We start from the raw sequence: 15224 nt of genomic DNA, 5'->3' as shown, positions 1-15224 counted from the left end.
ATGGAAAAAGTAAAATGGAAACGGCAAAATATAAAATATATAGCAAACTGGAACATAAAAGGGATAGCATATAAAGAAATAGAATTAGACCAAATATTAAATGAAAGAAATTTTCAAATACCAGTAATCACTAAAAAAATAAATAAATAAATAAAAATAGAAAAATAATAATAAAAGGAACCATGGGAACTGAAATTTTAATGTAATATATAGTGGAGTTGACAGAAACCAAAGAGCTCAAGCAGGCATTATGATCTGGATTCATAATTTCCTTTCAAAACAGTTAAAATATTATAAATTACAGATTGAATGAATAATAGAAGTTCTACAATAAAAATAGATAGAGGTTATTTAACAATAATTGGTTTAAGTATCCCAGAATAAAGAGACAGTGAAGGAAAAGAAGAAAGCATGTTCCTGGCAATACGTCAGCTTGTGCTCTTAAAGAATACAGAGACAAATGTAAGAAAGATAAACAAAAGCCGTGAGAGGACTTTGGCAGGAACATAAATATCAAAAATAGAAAATAAATATCAAGAATGTGGCAAATTTTCTGGAGGCTGTTGAAAAAGCTCAGAAATGGAGGTAAGAGGGCTGTAAAACAAATTAGAGATGATAAAGGTGACATGAAAACTGGAGAAAAAAAGATATCCTTGATGAATGTAGTAATTAGTTCAAAAAATTGCTAAATAAAACAAGTAGTGACAACACAGCAGTAAAAAACACTCAACAGGTTTGCAATCAGGAATACATATCCAGACTTGAAGTAGAAAAAGCCATCAAAAGCCTGGAATGCAGAAAGGCAGCAGGAGTACATGATATCAAACAAGTGTTATCAGTGGAACTAACTGTAGATACAGGAATGAGCTGTTGTGTTTATATACAAATGCTAGAAGTGAAAGAAACAATGCAGATGAAATGGTTACACTAATTGAGTCTGTTCACCCAAAAATTGTTGGAATAAGTGAGACATGGATAGAAGAGGACGACTTCCTGACAGGAATAGAGATGGAAGGATATGATGTGTTTCATGAGGATAGAAGGGGTAAAAAGGGAGGGGAAATGCAATTGGAGGCAGCATAAGAGAAGTGGAAGTAACCAATTTCATGAGTTCTACAAAGACCAGGCAAGGAGAGTGACTTGGTTGGTGAGAGTAGCTAAAGAGAGGTATGAACAGCAGTTAGCTAATGAAGCTAAAAAGAATCCTAGGGAGTTCTTTCGATATGTAGCCAGCAAAAGAAAGAATGATTATGGAAGGATAACATTGATTGGAGGAAATGGTATAAAGACAGCTGTTGCAGAATGTGTGGTGGAGATACTTAATGAGCAGTTCATAAAGATCTTTCAATCTTGTGAATGTGACTTCATGGAGAGAGTAAGAGCAGTTGATGATGGGGAGGAGAGACTGACTGTAAGTGAGCAAGAGGTGTTTGGGGAGTTGATTAAACTAGATGTAAATAAGGCTGTGGGACTTGATAATATATTCGCGCGTATTCTGAAGGAATGTGCCAGAGAGATGACACCTGCCGTGACATATTTTTTTAATATGAGTCTTGCACTTGGTCAAGTTCATAAAGAGTTGAAGGAGGGCAAGATTGTGCCACTTCATAAAGGAGGTGATCGAACTCAAGCATCAAACTATAGGCCTATCTGTGTGTCAGGTGTGGTGGTTAAGTTGTTGGAGAAGCTTGCGAAAACTAGGATCCAGAGTTGGGTTGACAACAAAGGTATAATCTTTGATGGACAGCATGGATTTGCTAAAGGGAGGTCTTGTTTTAGTAATCTACTTACTTATTACAATAAAGTGACTGCTTCCTTGGACAGAGGAGAAGGATACACAGTAATATACTTGGATTTCGCAAAAGCTTTTGATAGAGTACCTCATGATAAGTTGACAGTCAAACTAGAGCAGATGGGGTTGGATACTAGATCAGTGCATTGGATTGAAGACTGGCTATCTGATAGGTATCAACAAGTTGTATAATGGGGGTGCGATATCCAGGAAAAGGAAAGTCACTAGTGGAGTGCCTCAGGGGTCTGTTTTAGGGCCATTACTATTTAACTTGTATATTAATGATATTGGCAAAGATTTGGATGGAGATATTCAGTTGTTTGCAGATGATGCAAAGTTGGGATGAACCATAAAGAGTAGTAAAGATGTTGTGGCCTTGCAAGAAGACTTGAATAAATTGAGTGATTGGGCAAGCAAATGGGGATGCGAGTTCAATGTTGCAAAATGTACGGTTTTAAAATTTGGAAAACAAAGATGGGATGCAGAATTTATGCTTGGTGAGAATATATTGTTGGAAGTAGAGGAAGTGAGAGATCTGGGGGTGATAGTGGATAAGGAACTAAAATTTAGGGGACACATCGCCAAAATCGTAAAGACAACACAAAGACTTCTGAAAATGATGCGGAGGACACTGACGTGTAGAAGTAGGGAGATTCTTGTTCCATTGTATAAGGCTTTGATTAGGCCACACATGGACTATTGTGCCCAGATTTGGTCACCTGGTTTTCAGAAGGTGAACAGATGTTTTAAAGGGTCCAAAGGCAACTGACTAAGGTAGTTTCTGATTTCTAGAATATCGAGTATGAGGAAAGATTGAAAAGATGTAATTTGCAGAGTCTAGTGGAGAGGAGGAAGAGGGGAGATATGATAGAGACCTACAAGTTGGTAAGGGGTTGCTATAGGATCAATGGTGGAGAAGTTCTACAGAGAGTAGTGGGAGATCAGGGGAGAACCAGAGGTCATCCCTGGAAACTGTATAAAGAGGGTGTAAGTAGGGGAGTGAGAGGCAGGTTATTTTTGTGCAGAGTTGTGAGTGATTGGAATGCCTTGCCTGAGAGTGTGGTGTCTGCAAGGAGTTTGAATGTGTTTAAGACGCGGTATGATGAGATGTGTGTGAGATAAAAGGACCTCCTAGATGAGTCTTTGACTCCATGAGGTCTTGTTTAATAATAATAATAATAATAATAATAACAGAGAAAGAGTTATGTCCATACAAAGTAGAGATGCAAGAAGGAAATAGTGCCAGTGGTTTTGAGGCAGTATGGTGTGAGATAGAGGTGAATGGAATGAAATATAGGTTGGATGTTGTTATAGATCAGGAAATGTGGATGGTAGTGACTATGAAATGAATAATCAAATTAGCCAAGCAAATAAGAAAAGATGATCATAATGAGAGATTTTAATTATGGCAATATAGACTGGAATGATGAGATAGCAACTGATAGTAAAGAAAATGAGTTTCTTGAGTTTTTGAGTATAACTACCTCAGACATGTAGAAAGCATTTTAAAATTGCTTGGTATCTTTAACATACCTCAGACAGTATGTAACAGAGGGCACACGAGGGTTAAGGGTCTTGGATTTGATCATCTCATCAGAGGATGTAATTATAAATGAGGTGTCAAATCATTCACCAATTGGCGAGAGTGACCATGAGGTGATTACCTGGGTGGCTGCCAGCAGTGCGAGGACCCCTGTGAGAAAAGGGTATAAATGAAACTACAAGGGGGGGGGGGAGATTATGAAGAGCTCAGGAGACAGCTTGTGGGTGTAGCATGTAATGAGGAGTTAGCTGGAAGAGAGATCAATGCAGCTTGGGTGATTTTCAAAAAAAAAACCAGCTAGTTGATGCAATGTTTAAATGTATTCCAAGGGTGAGAAGGTTAAATAAAGTAAGTTTGAGATGGATGAATAAAGAAATTAAGCATGCGATACAAAGAAAGAGGGCATTTTGGAGGCAGCATAAGAGAAGTGGAAGTAACCAATTTCATGAGGTCTACAAAGACCAGGCAAGGAGGGTGACTTGGTTGGTGAGAGTAGCTAAAGAGAGGTATGAACAGCAGTTAGCTAATGAAGCCAAAAAGAATTCTAGGGAGTTCTTTCGATTGTAGCCAGCAAAAGAAAGAATTATTATGGAAGGATGACAATGATAGGAAAAAATGGTATAAAGACAGCTATTGCAGAATGTGTGGTGGAGATACTTAATGAGCAATTCATAAAGGTCTTTCAATCTTGTGAATGTGACTTCATGGAGAGATTGAGAGCAGTAGATGATGAGGAGGAGAGACTGACTGTAAGTGAGCACGAGGTGTATGGGCAGTTGAGTAAACTAGATGTTAATAAGGCTGTGGTACTTGATAACATATCACCATGTAAACTGAATGAATGTGCCAGGGAGTTGATGCCGGCCTTGACATATTTTTTAATATGAATCTTGCACTGGGTAAAGTTCCTAAGGAGTGGAAGGAGGTGATAGAACTCAAGCATCAAACTATAGGCCTATCTGTGTATCATGTGTTGAAGTTAAGTTGTTGGAGAAGCTTGGGAGAACTAGGATCCAGAATTGGGTTGACAACAATGGTATTAACTTTCAGGGACAGCATGAATTTACTAAAGGAAGGTCATGTTTTAGTAGTCTACTTATTACAATAAGGTGATGACTGCTTCCATGGACAGAGGAGAAGGATACACAGTAATATACTTTGATATTGCGAAGGCTTTTGATAGATTACTGCATGATAAGTTGATAGTCAAATTGGAGTGGATAGGGTTGAATATTAGATTGGTGCATTGGATTGGAGACTGACTATCTGATAGGTATCAACAAGTTGTGTATGGGGGAGTGATATCCAAAAAAATGAAAGTTACTAGTGGTGTGCCTCAGGGTCTGTTTTAGGGCCATTACTGTTTAACTTGTATATTGATGATATTGGTGAAGATTTGGAGCGAGATATTCAGTTGTTTGCAGATGATGCAAAGTTGGGACAAGCGACGAAGAGTAGAGAAGATGCTGTGGCCTTACAAGAAGACTTGAATAAATTGAATGATTGGCCACGGGAATGGAGATATGAGTTCAATATTGCAAAATGTAAGTTTTTAAAATTTGGAAAACAAAAATGGGATGCAGAATTTATGCTTGGTGAGGATATATTGTTGGAGGTAGAGAATATAAGAGATCTGGGAGTGATAGTGGGTAAGGATCTGAAATTTAGGGGACACATAGCCAAAATTGTGAAGACAACATAAAGGCTTCTAGTAATGATGGGGAGGACACTGACGTGTAAAAGTAGGGAGATTTTTGTTCCATTGTATAAAGCCTTAACAAAGCTTAAGGAGTATTGTGCTCAGATTTGGTTACCTGGTTTTCAGAAGGATGATGTTTGAAAGGATCCAGAGGTGACTGACTAAGGTAGTTTCTAACCTCTGGAATGTTGAGTATGAGGAAAGATTGAGAAGATGCAACTTGCAGAGCCTGGTGGACAGGAGGAAGAGGAAAGATATGATAGAGACCTACAATTATTAAGCAGTTGTTATAGAATCAATGCTGGAGTGGTTGTACAGAAAATAGTGGGAGATCAGGGAGAACCAGAGGTCATCTCTGGAAACTGTATAAAGTGAGTGTGAGCAGGGGAGTGAGAAGCAGGGTTTTTTCCATGCAGAGTTGTGAATGATTGGAATTCCTTGCCTGAGAGTGTGGTGTCTGCAGAGAATTTGAGTGTTTAAAGCATGGTATGATGAGAAGGGTGTTTGATAAAAGCACCTCCTAGATGAGTCTTTGACTCCATGGGGTCTTGGGTGATAATAATAATATCCGACCAGAAATGCTCAAGTAAGGAGGTATAAAAGTCTTACAGTGGATGCACTGCATAGTTCAGAAGGCCTGGATAAAGGGATGAATTCCAGTTGATTGGAGTAGAGCTCTCATCATATACCCATATATATAAAGAGAAATAAAAATGAATGTGGGAATTACCGAGGTATTTTATTACTGAATGTTCCTGGTAAGATATATGCAAGTATACTTGAGAAAACGGTGAGAAGGATGGTGGAAAAGAAGCTTGGTGGATAACAAGCTACATTAAGGCCAAATAGAGGCTCTCAGGATCAGATTTTCACTTTATGACAAATAGTGAAAAATCATAGGAATATAACAAAGATTTGTATAAGTTTTGTAGAACTGGAAAAGGCATATGACAAGGTACCAAGACAGAAGCTATTCAAAATGCTACAGTTATATAGTGTCAATGGAGCATTATATTAAGCAATACTTAGGCAATACTAATTGTAAGTCAGCAGTTAGGATTGAAAGAAGTACAGAAAGGTGGTTTAATGTGAAATCTGGTATCAGACAAGGATGTATCCCCTCTGTTATTCATTATCTATATGGATCACATTATGAAGGAAAGTGATATTAAACCTGATATCAAAATTAGAGATGTTAATCTCAGCGCTTTGGTTTATGCAGATGATGTTATTCTTTTAAATAAATCCACTACAAGTCTGCAAGATTCCCTGACAAAATTGAATAACTGTCATAACAGATATGGTGTTAAGGTCAGCATTAAAAACACAAAGACAATGAAAATAGGCAGAAACATTGAAAATATCAAGTCATAGTTGATATTTTCAATGTTTGGAGAATCTATAGAACAAGTAAAACATTTCAGCTGCTTAACATGTTCGCTGCCAACTACAAGTATACTCGTAGTTGGTATATCAGACTCACAAGTCAACTATGAATATACTCGTATGTCAATTACGTCAGCAACGAGATTACTTGTTCTGACCTTGAAGAAGTGAAAGTGCTTGGCATGCAAAGCGTGGCAGCAAATGTGTGTATACTCATAGTTGGTATATGAGATGAGATGAGCCTCACAAGCCAACTACGAATATACTCCTATGTCAATTACTGCCGGCAATGAGATTACTCATACTGACCTTGAAGAAGTGAAAGTACTTGGCATGCAGTAACAAACTACGCCCGAGGAGCATGGCAGCGAATGAGTTAAGCATAATTTTTAGTGAAGATGAGAAAGTAAATATGGAAATAGACAACAAAATCATAAAAGCTGGCATGGTAGGAAGTCAGGTGAATAAATTTATATGGAATAAGAGAGAAATTAACCAAAACACTAAATTAGAACACTATACAAGACAGTTTCAAACCAATTTTAACTTATGGATCTGAGAACTGTGTCAGAAGTAAAACACTTGACCAAAGACTAGAGACCAGAGACCTCAGGAAGACGAGATTCCTGAGAAAGATTAGGAGTATGAACAGTTGGCATCAATGGCAATATCATATTAAGAATGAGGATGTTGGGAAAGCACTTGACATTTTCAGCATCCAGGAATGCATTAGCAGAGCTAATCTCAGGTGGTATGGTCACTTAAACAGAATGGGAGAGGAAAGATTAGCAAAGTTTATGAAGTGTTCTCTGCCAGGTTGGCAGGAAAAAGACCCAGAGGAAGACCAAGATATAGGTGGATTGATACAGTAAAATGTGCCTTAGAAGACAGAAATATAAGATCTGATAATATTGGTGTCTTGACAGGTAATAGACTGATTGGGAGGAAAATTGTAGATAGGAAGTTAGTAATGATATAAATTTTTCATGTAGTAGTATCATATCCTGTACACCCCTTGAGGGTATAAATATTAGGAATTTGATGATGGTGATGACCCTAGAAGAAGGAAGAGAAGATAATGATAGTGTATTTTATAATCAGTTACAAAATATATATAATAAAATAAATAAAAATGATTATATAATATTAACAGGAGACTTAAATGCAAGAATTGGAATCATAAAAATTAATAATAATATAGGAATATATTGAGAACATACTCGAAACAGAAATGGTAAAAGATTGATAGACTTTGTAGTTTATAATCATCTTGAAATAAGGAATTCCTTATATAAACATAAGACATACATAAATAGACTTGGGCAGCAACAGGATGAAAATCAATATTAGATAACCATCGAGTTGCCTTTGTCTACCTTTAGGATGATTATATTTTTGTTCTTTTTTAGGTTTGAGAAAGTTCGCTTTTCAGAAGGAGTTATATCAGGTTTTAGTAATTTTGAGGTTGAAAAAAAAAAGCACCATCATCCTTTCAACCTCAAAACTACCAAAACCTAATATAACTCCTGAAAAGCGAGCTCTCTCAAACCTAAAAAAGAACAAAAATATAATCATCCTAAAGGCAGATAAAGGCAACTCGACGGTTATTTTGAACACCAAAGACTACCTAATGAAGATCACTGATTTAGTTTCAGACACATCAACCTATCACATATTAGATGTAGATCCAACTACAAAAAATCAAAACAAGACTAAGTTCCTAATAAGTAGTATGATGAGGTCGTCTTCGGAATTACATCGAAGTCAAAAATCTCTACAGCAATTGATGTCACGCTTATATGGTACATCAAAAGTGCACAAAGTTGGAGTTCTGCTCTGCCTGATTGTCAATGGCAGAAATTATCCGATATATCTACTAGCTAAATATCTAGCCAGTCTTTTGAAAGATAATATAAAGAAATCAGATTTCTTCATAAAGAACTCTAAGCATTTCACTGAAAAACTAAAAGGCATCATCATCTTAAATACAGACACACTTGCAAGTCTAGACGTAGTTTTGTTATTCACAAACGTAAATGTTGAAGAAGTTATCAAGATCATAGAAAATCTCTATCCACATGACACAGCCCAGCTCTTTCGCTTGCCTCAAATCAAATAATTTTAAAGTAAATAATACTATTTATGAAAAACTCGATGGCTTAGCCATGGGCCGTCCCTTGTCGCCTCCCTGTGCTGATCTGTTCATGGAAAAACTAGAAGCTGACATTCTTTCCGAAGTAAATCCAAAGCCATGTTTGGTGGAGTATGTAGATGACATATTCATTATTTGAAAAGACAAAAACACCTTATTTGAGTTCCTTACAAAAATAAATTCCTTCCATCAAAAAATGAAGTTCATGTTAGAGCTTGAAAAGAACAGTCAGTTACCTTTTCTAGATACACTAATAAAGAAACAAGAGAATGGACAAATCCAGCTCACAATGTATCAAAAACCTACAGACACTGGTCATTACCTACACTTCAAATCAGCTCACCATTATGCACAAAAATCAGCATTATACATATGCTTAAAAATAGAGCAACCAATATTATTACAGAAGAAAAAAATCTCCTTGATGAACTCACTCTCATATAGCAAACACTGGTAAACAATGGTTATTGAAAAATATAATCCAAAAAATTCTTCATAGGAACAATCCACAGCAACAACCTCCTGTTAGGCAATATGCATCGTCTATCACCATTCCTTATGCCGGCTCAGTTTCAACAAAAATAGCCAAACTCATGAGGTAAATTTAGATTAATCCTTTATCCAAGTGTAAGCAAACAAAGTTTGCACCTGAAAATATCTTCAGGACTGAGGTAAGGTAGTGCAACACCAGGAAACTCCGAGCAAAGGTGATACCAAGCTCTCCTCACTTCTTGTCTCAGTATCTCTCATAATGCAAAGCCCATCTCCTTGCGGACATGTATACTGCTATGCATTTCCGCAAGGAGATGTGCATTGCATTATGGGAGATACTGAGACAAGGAGTGAGGAGAGCTTGGTCCACCTTTGCTCAAATTTGCCTGATGTTGCACCACCTTACCTGAGTCCTGAAGATATTTTCAGGTGCAAACTTTGTTTGCTTACATTTAGATAAAGGATTAAACTAAATTTATTATAGTCTAACCAAATGAAAAATAAACTTTCAAACTCATGAGGTCTTTCAACGTCAGAGTTGCTCTTAAACCAGTCAAAACTATATGACACATCTTAAGATAATAATAAATTTAGTTTAATCCTTTCTTAAGATCTTCTATGGACAGTAAGGCCTTTTACAAATACGCAGGAGTATGCAACATCCCATGTTCCTGTGGGTTAAATTATATAGGTCAAATATTAAGAAGCCTAGAAATTCGAAAAAAAAAAAGAACATATAGGAGATGTTAATAACAACAGAACAGACACTTCAGGATTAGCCCATCATTTCTCGATTTCTAACCACACCATCGATTGAGATAACAGCTCCATGCCTTATATAGAAGAAGATTTTAGATGTAGAAACTTCAAAGAGGCTGCAGTTGTACTCTGGACAGGAGATAATCTAAACAGAAATCAAGGTATGATACTGAAAGACATCTGGAAAAGCCTAATAAATTCACTTAGCTTACCAGAATTTCATTTCACAAAAAAACTATACAAAATGCTCAACAAACAATGACTGAGACTCCAAGCTCCATGCTTATGATGTTACATGTTAATTTTAATTGATTTGATTGTGTTAATCCATTCTTCTTTTTTACTAGTAAACATTGTTGTACCGACTTTCTTGTCCTGAAGAAGTCAGACAGAATAACTGGTGAAACTTGTTGATAACTGTGTAGATCTTTTAATATTTATAGTCAACTAATAAACCAAAAGAAAATTACTCAATTTCATATATTAAAATTGAGTACACTGAAATAATCAAGTACACTGACACTGACTTGTAGAAGTGGGGAGAGTCTTGTTGCATTGTATAAGGGTTTGATTAGGCTACACATGGACTACTGTGCTCAGATTTGGTCACCTGGTTTTCAAAAGTAGGAAGAGGTGTTGGAAAGAATCCAGAAGTGATTGACTAAGGGAGTTTCTGCCCTCTGGAATCAAATATGAGGAAAGATTGAAAAGATGCAATTTACAGTCTAGTGGATAGGAGGAAGTGGGGGGGGGAGATATGATAGAGACCTGCAAGTTAGTAATTGGTTGTTATAGGATCAATGTTGAAGAGATTCTACAGAAAACAGTGGGAGATCAGGGGAGAACTAGAGGTCATCTCTGGAAACTGTATAAAGAGGGTGTGTGCAGGGGAGTGAGAAGCAGGTTTTTTCATGCAAAGTTGTGAATGACTGGAATGGCTTGCTTGAAAGCGTAGGGTCTGCAGAGAATTTGAGTGTGTTAACACCGGGGCATACAGCTGATCACCTTATCCTGTGAATGTTTTGAGGTCCAATGATTAATAGACCCTCGACACTGCAAGGTAAAAGAGGGAAATGGAAGATGAGATGAGATAATAGTGGGATTGATTGCAGGAATGAAAGAATTCCAGCTTTCATTCCCAAGAATGAAATGATTAAGATGAAAATTCAAATGAGACATCTACAAAATTAAATTAGATGGATACAAATAGAAGAATACAACAGAATAAAATAAAAGACAGTCAAAAAAAGGAAGTAGCAAATGAATCAAGAATAGCACAATATCAAGAATCTATTATAAAAAATATGTGTTAGATGAAAGAGTGCACAGGGTCTGTTTTCCAAAAAGGATTGTTTGTCGTGATAGATCTGACAAATAAGCATGTAGGGGAGTTAGTGGTTGCAATTGGAACAAATCATTTGGTTGGGTATATGAAGAATGAGAGGACAAATATTAGAAGATTATTGAGAAGAGTGAAGGATAGCAGTGTGGCATAAAGAGTAGTTTGTGTGTTGCACAGGTATGCCAATGATGAGTTGCATTCAATAGCAAAGATCTTAAATGGAATGTTAGTGGAAATCTGTGAAGAGCAAGCAATGCAGTTTGAGAATGGATAGGATGAGTGTGAGAGATGAATGGAACTGCATAGTAAGTGATGGACTGCATCTAAGTGATTCATCTTGAAAGGCTGCTGCTGAGAGACAGAGTGTAATGAGTGATGAAAACAAATATCAAGAAAAGTCGTAGATGATGAAAATGAGAAGGAGAGTAGACCAGGTGAGAACAATCTGATTGTGAATGGAGCTGAGAATATAAAAAGAGGAATAAAAGTTGCACAAGGAAACTGAGTGGATCAAGGAGTAAAAGTGTGAAGAGAGAAATTTCAAAGTAGTAATGAATGCACGTATGGATATGATCAACATACGAATAGAGCAACCTGGAATACATGCGGGTTGATTAAGTGTGAGAGACTATATGGGAAAGGTGAGCAGACAGGAGCAAGTGTGGAGAGGAAAACGTTCACAGGTATCACTGAGTAGGACTAGTTATAAACCAAGAAATGAATTGTAATGATTATTTCTGAATGCCATGAGTATCAGAAATAAGAAAGATCAAATTGTTGCATTAATTGACTTTAGTTGCCTGAAAATAACTGGAATAAGTGAAACATGGTTGGATGTGAATGATATCTTGACTGGAATAGCAATTAAAGTATATGATGTTTATCGTGAAAATAGGAAAGGCAAGAAAGGAGAGTGGTGATGATGAAAGTGAAATAATTATGTCCACACAAGGTTGAGATAAAAGGAGAAAAATATGACAGTGGCTTTGAAGCAGTGTGGTGTGAAGCAAACATTGACAGAATGAGATATTTGGTGGGATTTTGCCACAGGCCAGGGAATGTGGAGGATGGAGACAATGAAATGTATTGGAAACTTGGCTTAGTGAGCAAGCAAAGGGTGATCATTATGGGTGATTTCAATTACTACAATATTGGTTGGAAAGAAGAGATAGCATCAGGAAATATTATTATTATCAACATTTGACCATGGAGTCAGAGACTCATCGTGGAAGGTACTCACTATTGCATACAATGCTCATCCAACTGTGTCTTAAACTTATTCAATGTGTCCACATCCACAACACACTCAGGCAATGCATTCCACTCACCAACCACCCTCCCTTCAAAGAACCTGCTTCTCACTCTAATATAATAAATTTAGTTAAATTCTTTATCCAAGTGTGAGCAAACAAAGTTTATGCCTGAAAATATCTTCAGGACTGAATATGGTGTGCTACCTTACTGGGGTAAAGTAGTACATCTCCAGGCAACTCATAGCAAAGGTGGAGCAAGCTACCAACACTCCTATCCTAGTATCTCCCATAATGGAAAACACATCTCCTTGTGGATATGTATAATGTTATGCATTAAGGGATTGGCCACTACCCAGACTAGTTTCGACCTTTATTGAGGTGTATTTAAGTGAAGACCTCTCTAAAAATTAGGACGATCCCTAGAACACTCCATAGTGACCGAAAGACCGTCCAACTCAGCGTTGTTCCACTCAGTGACATGCTAACCCCGTCACCGAGAAGAACCTCTCAGCGTTGGCTCTACCCAGTCACAGGCTCACCCCACCACCAGCCAGAGCCATAATCTCAGTGGTGGCCCTGCTCAGAGACAGGCAAAAACCTATCCCCAAACAGAGCCTCTCAAAGCCAGCCCCCACCAGTTCCAACCCCTCTCGAGGTCTCATCAGTGGGAGCCAGGCCCAGTGGTGGCGATACCAGGCAGAAGCAATAGCGAGGTCATCTTTACCTATAGGAGTTGCCATAAGGTGTGCCACCTTTTTTTTTATTAAATTACTCTGGATTTAGAGAAAGATGTTGAAAGTTTATTTTTCATTTGGTTAGACTATAATAAATTTAGTTTAATCCTTTATCCAAGTGTGAGCAAACGAATTTTGCACCTGAAAATATCTTCAGGACTGAATTTGGTGTTGTACTACCTTACTGGGGTAAGGTAGTTCTCACCCTCCTTATACAGTTTCCAGCAATGGCCTCTTGTTCTAATTCCCCTCTCCCATTCTATGAAAAATCTCTTCCATGCAGTGGTGGCCCATACATAAGCACTGAGATACTGCAGCACCCCCAAAAAAATGAAAAAATTAAATTTTGTTTGTGTTTATAATAACAATGCGTACAACATTATAATCAGAGTGACCATACGGCATCTGTAGATGCCCAGTGAACACAGACAGACAACATTATATAAATGCAGTACAACATGATAAAGGTTACAGCTTATGTTTTGACATTGATTGAATAATTAATAATTGGAATTGTTCAATTAACGCTTTAGATTACGAAACAAATGCACTGCGATCTAACACCGATATTCGTTTGCGCTTGTCATTGCACGTTACATCATTCCCAACTGTAACTGCTCAAACGACAGTGTATTTTTAGTAGGCTTACACGCCTTATTTCTGTGAGATATGAAACGTTTATTATTGGTGAGTGTGTGTGGTGAACTATTTTTTGTAAATCTTAATTTATTTTGTTAAAATAACATATAATTTATTTATTTATTATAGATACAAGCCTGAATTATGATGAGTGTCATGTTGAAAATATGAAAAGAATTATATTTTTTCAACTATCGTTACACGAAACAAATGCACTGCGATCTAACGCCGATATTCGTTTGCACTTGTCATTGCTATTGATACGAAACTTTTATTATTGGTGTTTGTTCGTGGTGAGGATGAAATATTTTTAACAAATCAATTTTTAATATGTAAATTTATTTATTAATAAATTCGTTACTGATTAGGAAAAAAAAATTTTTTTTTTTTATGCAGCACCCCCACTTAAAATTTTCACTGGCTGCCATGCTTCCATGTCTACCTGATAACAACCCCTGACCAGTTTATATGTCTCAATCATATCCCCTCCCTTCCTCCTATTCACGAGACTTTGCAACTTACATTCTCTCAATCTGTCCTCATACTCCACCTTCCAAAGACCAATGACTACCTTTGTGAATCTTCTCTATACCTTTTCCAACATATCCTCATCACCATGAAAATCTGGAGACCAAATCTGTGCACAATAATCCATATGAGGCCAGATCAAGGCCACAAACAATGGAATAATAACTTCTCTATTTCTGTATGGCGGGGTTCTCTGCATCATTGCCATTATTCGATGTGATCTCTTCACAACTTGTGCAATGTGGCCCTTGAATTTCAGGTCTTTGTCCACCATCATTTCTAGATCTCTCATATTCTCTACTTCTGTTAAATTTTCCCACCAAGTGTATAGATGACATCATAACGGGAATAGAAATGGAAGGGTACAGTATATTTTTCGTGAGGATAGAAAGGGCAGAAAGTGGGGGGGGGGAGTGCTGCTGATGATAGCAGGGGAATTAAGTCCACATAAGGTAGACATGAAAGGGGGAAATAGTGGCAATGGTTATGAGGCAGTGTGGTGTAACGTGGAGGTTGAGAGGAAGACACATTTAGTTAGATGTTGCTATAGGCCTGGGAATGTGGAAAGTGGTGATGAAGAAATGTATAAACAACTTGGATTAGTGAACAAAGGAAGGGTAATTATTATGGGTGATTTTAATTATGGTAGTATAGATTGGAAAGAAGAGATAGCATTTGCGAATAAGGAAAGTTAATTTCTTGAGTTCTTGAAAGATAACTGTCTCAGGTGGGCATGTAAAGGAAGGCACGCGAGGATCAAGAGTTGTAGACATGATCATTTCATCAAAGGATGTAATTGTTATATGGGTTTCATATTTTTCTGCAATTGGTTAAAGTGATCATGAAATAATCACCTATGTTGTGGCTAGTCATATGCAGGCTTTTGCGAGGAAAGGATATATGTG

General features: G+C 37.2%; 1 protein-coding gene across 4 annotated transcripts in view; it reads right to left on the bottom strand.

Moving 5' to 3' along the window:
* LOC150109786 (uncharacterized) overlaps positions 1-15224 on the bottom strand; it is a 1408745-nt gene that overhangs the window by 855163 nt on the left and 538358 nt on the right. The window lies entirely within an intron of this gene.

This window comes from Typopeltis vanoorti, chromosome 1 (genome assembly GCF_054136105.1).
Source record: "Typopeltis vanoorti isolate ZY-2024b chromosome 1, IOZ_Tvanoo_1.0, whole genome shotgun sequence".
Taxonomy (NCBI): domain Eukaryota; kingdom Metazoa; phylum Arthropoda; class Arachnida; order Uropygi; family Thelyphonidae; genus Typopeltis; species Typopeltis vanoorti.
The sequence above is the reverse complement of the archived record's forward strand: the minus strand, read 5'-3'. Positions and strand labels throughout refer to the sequence as shown.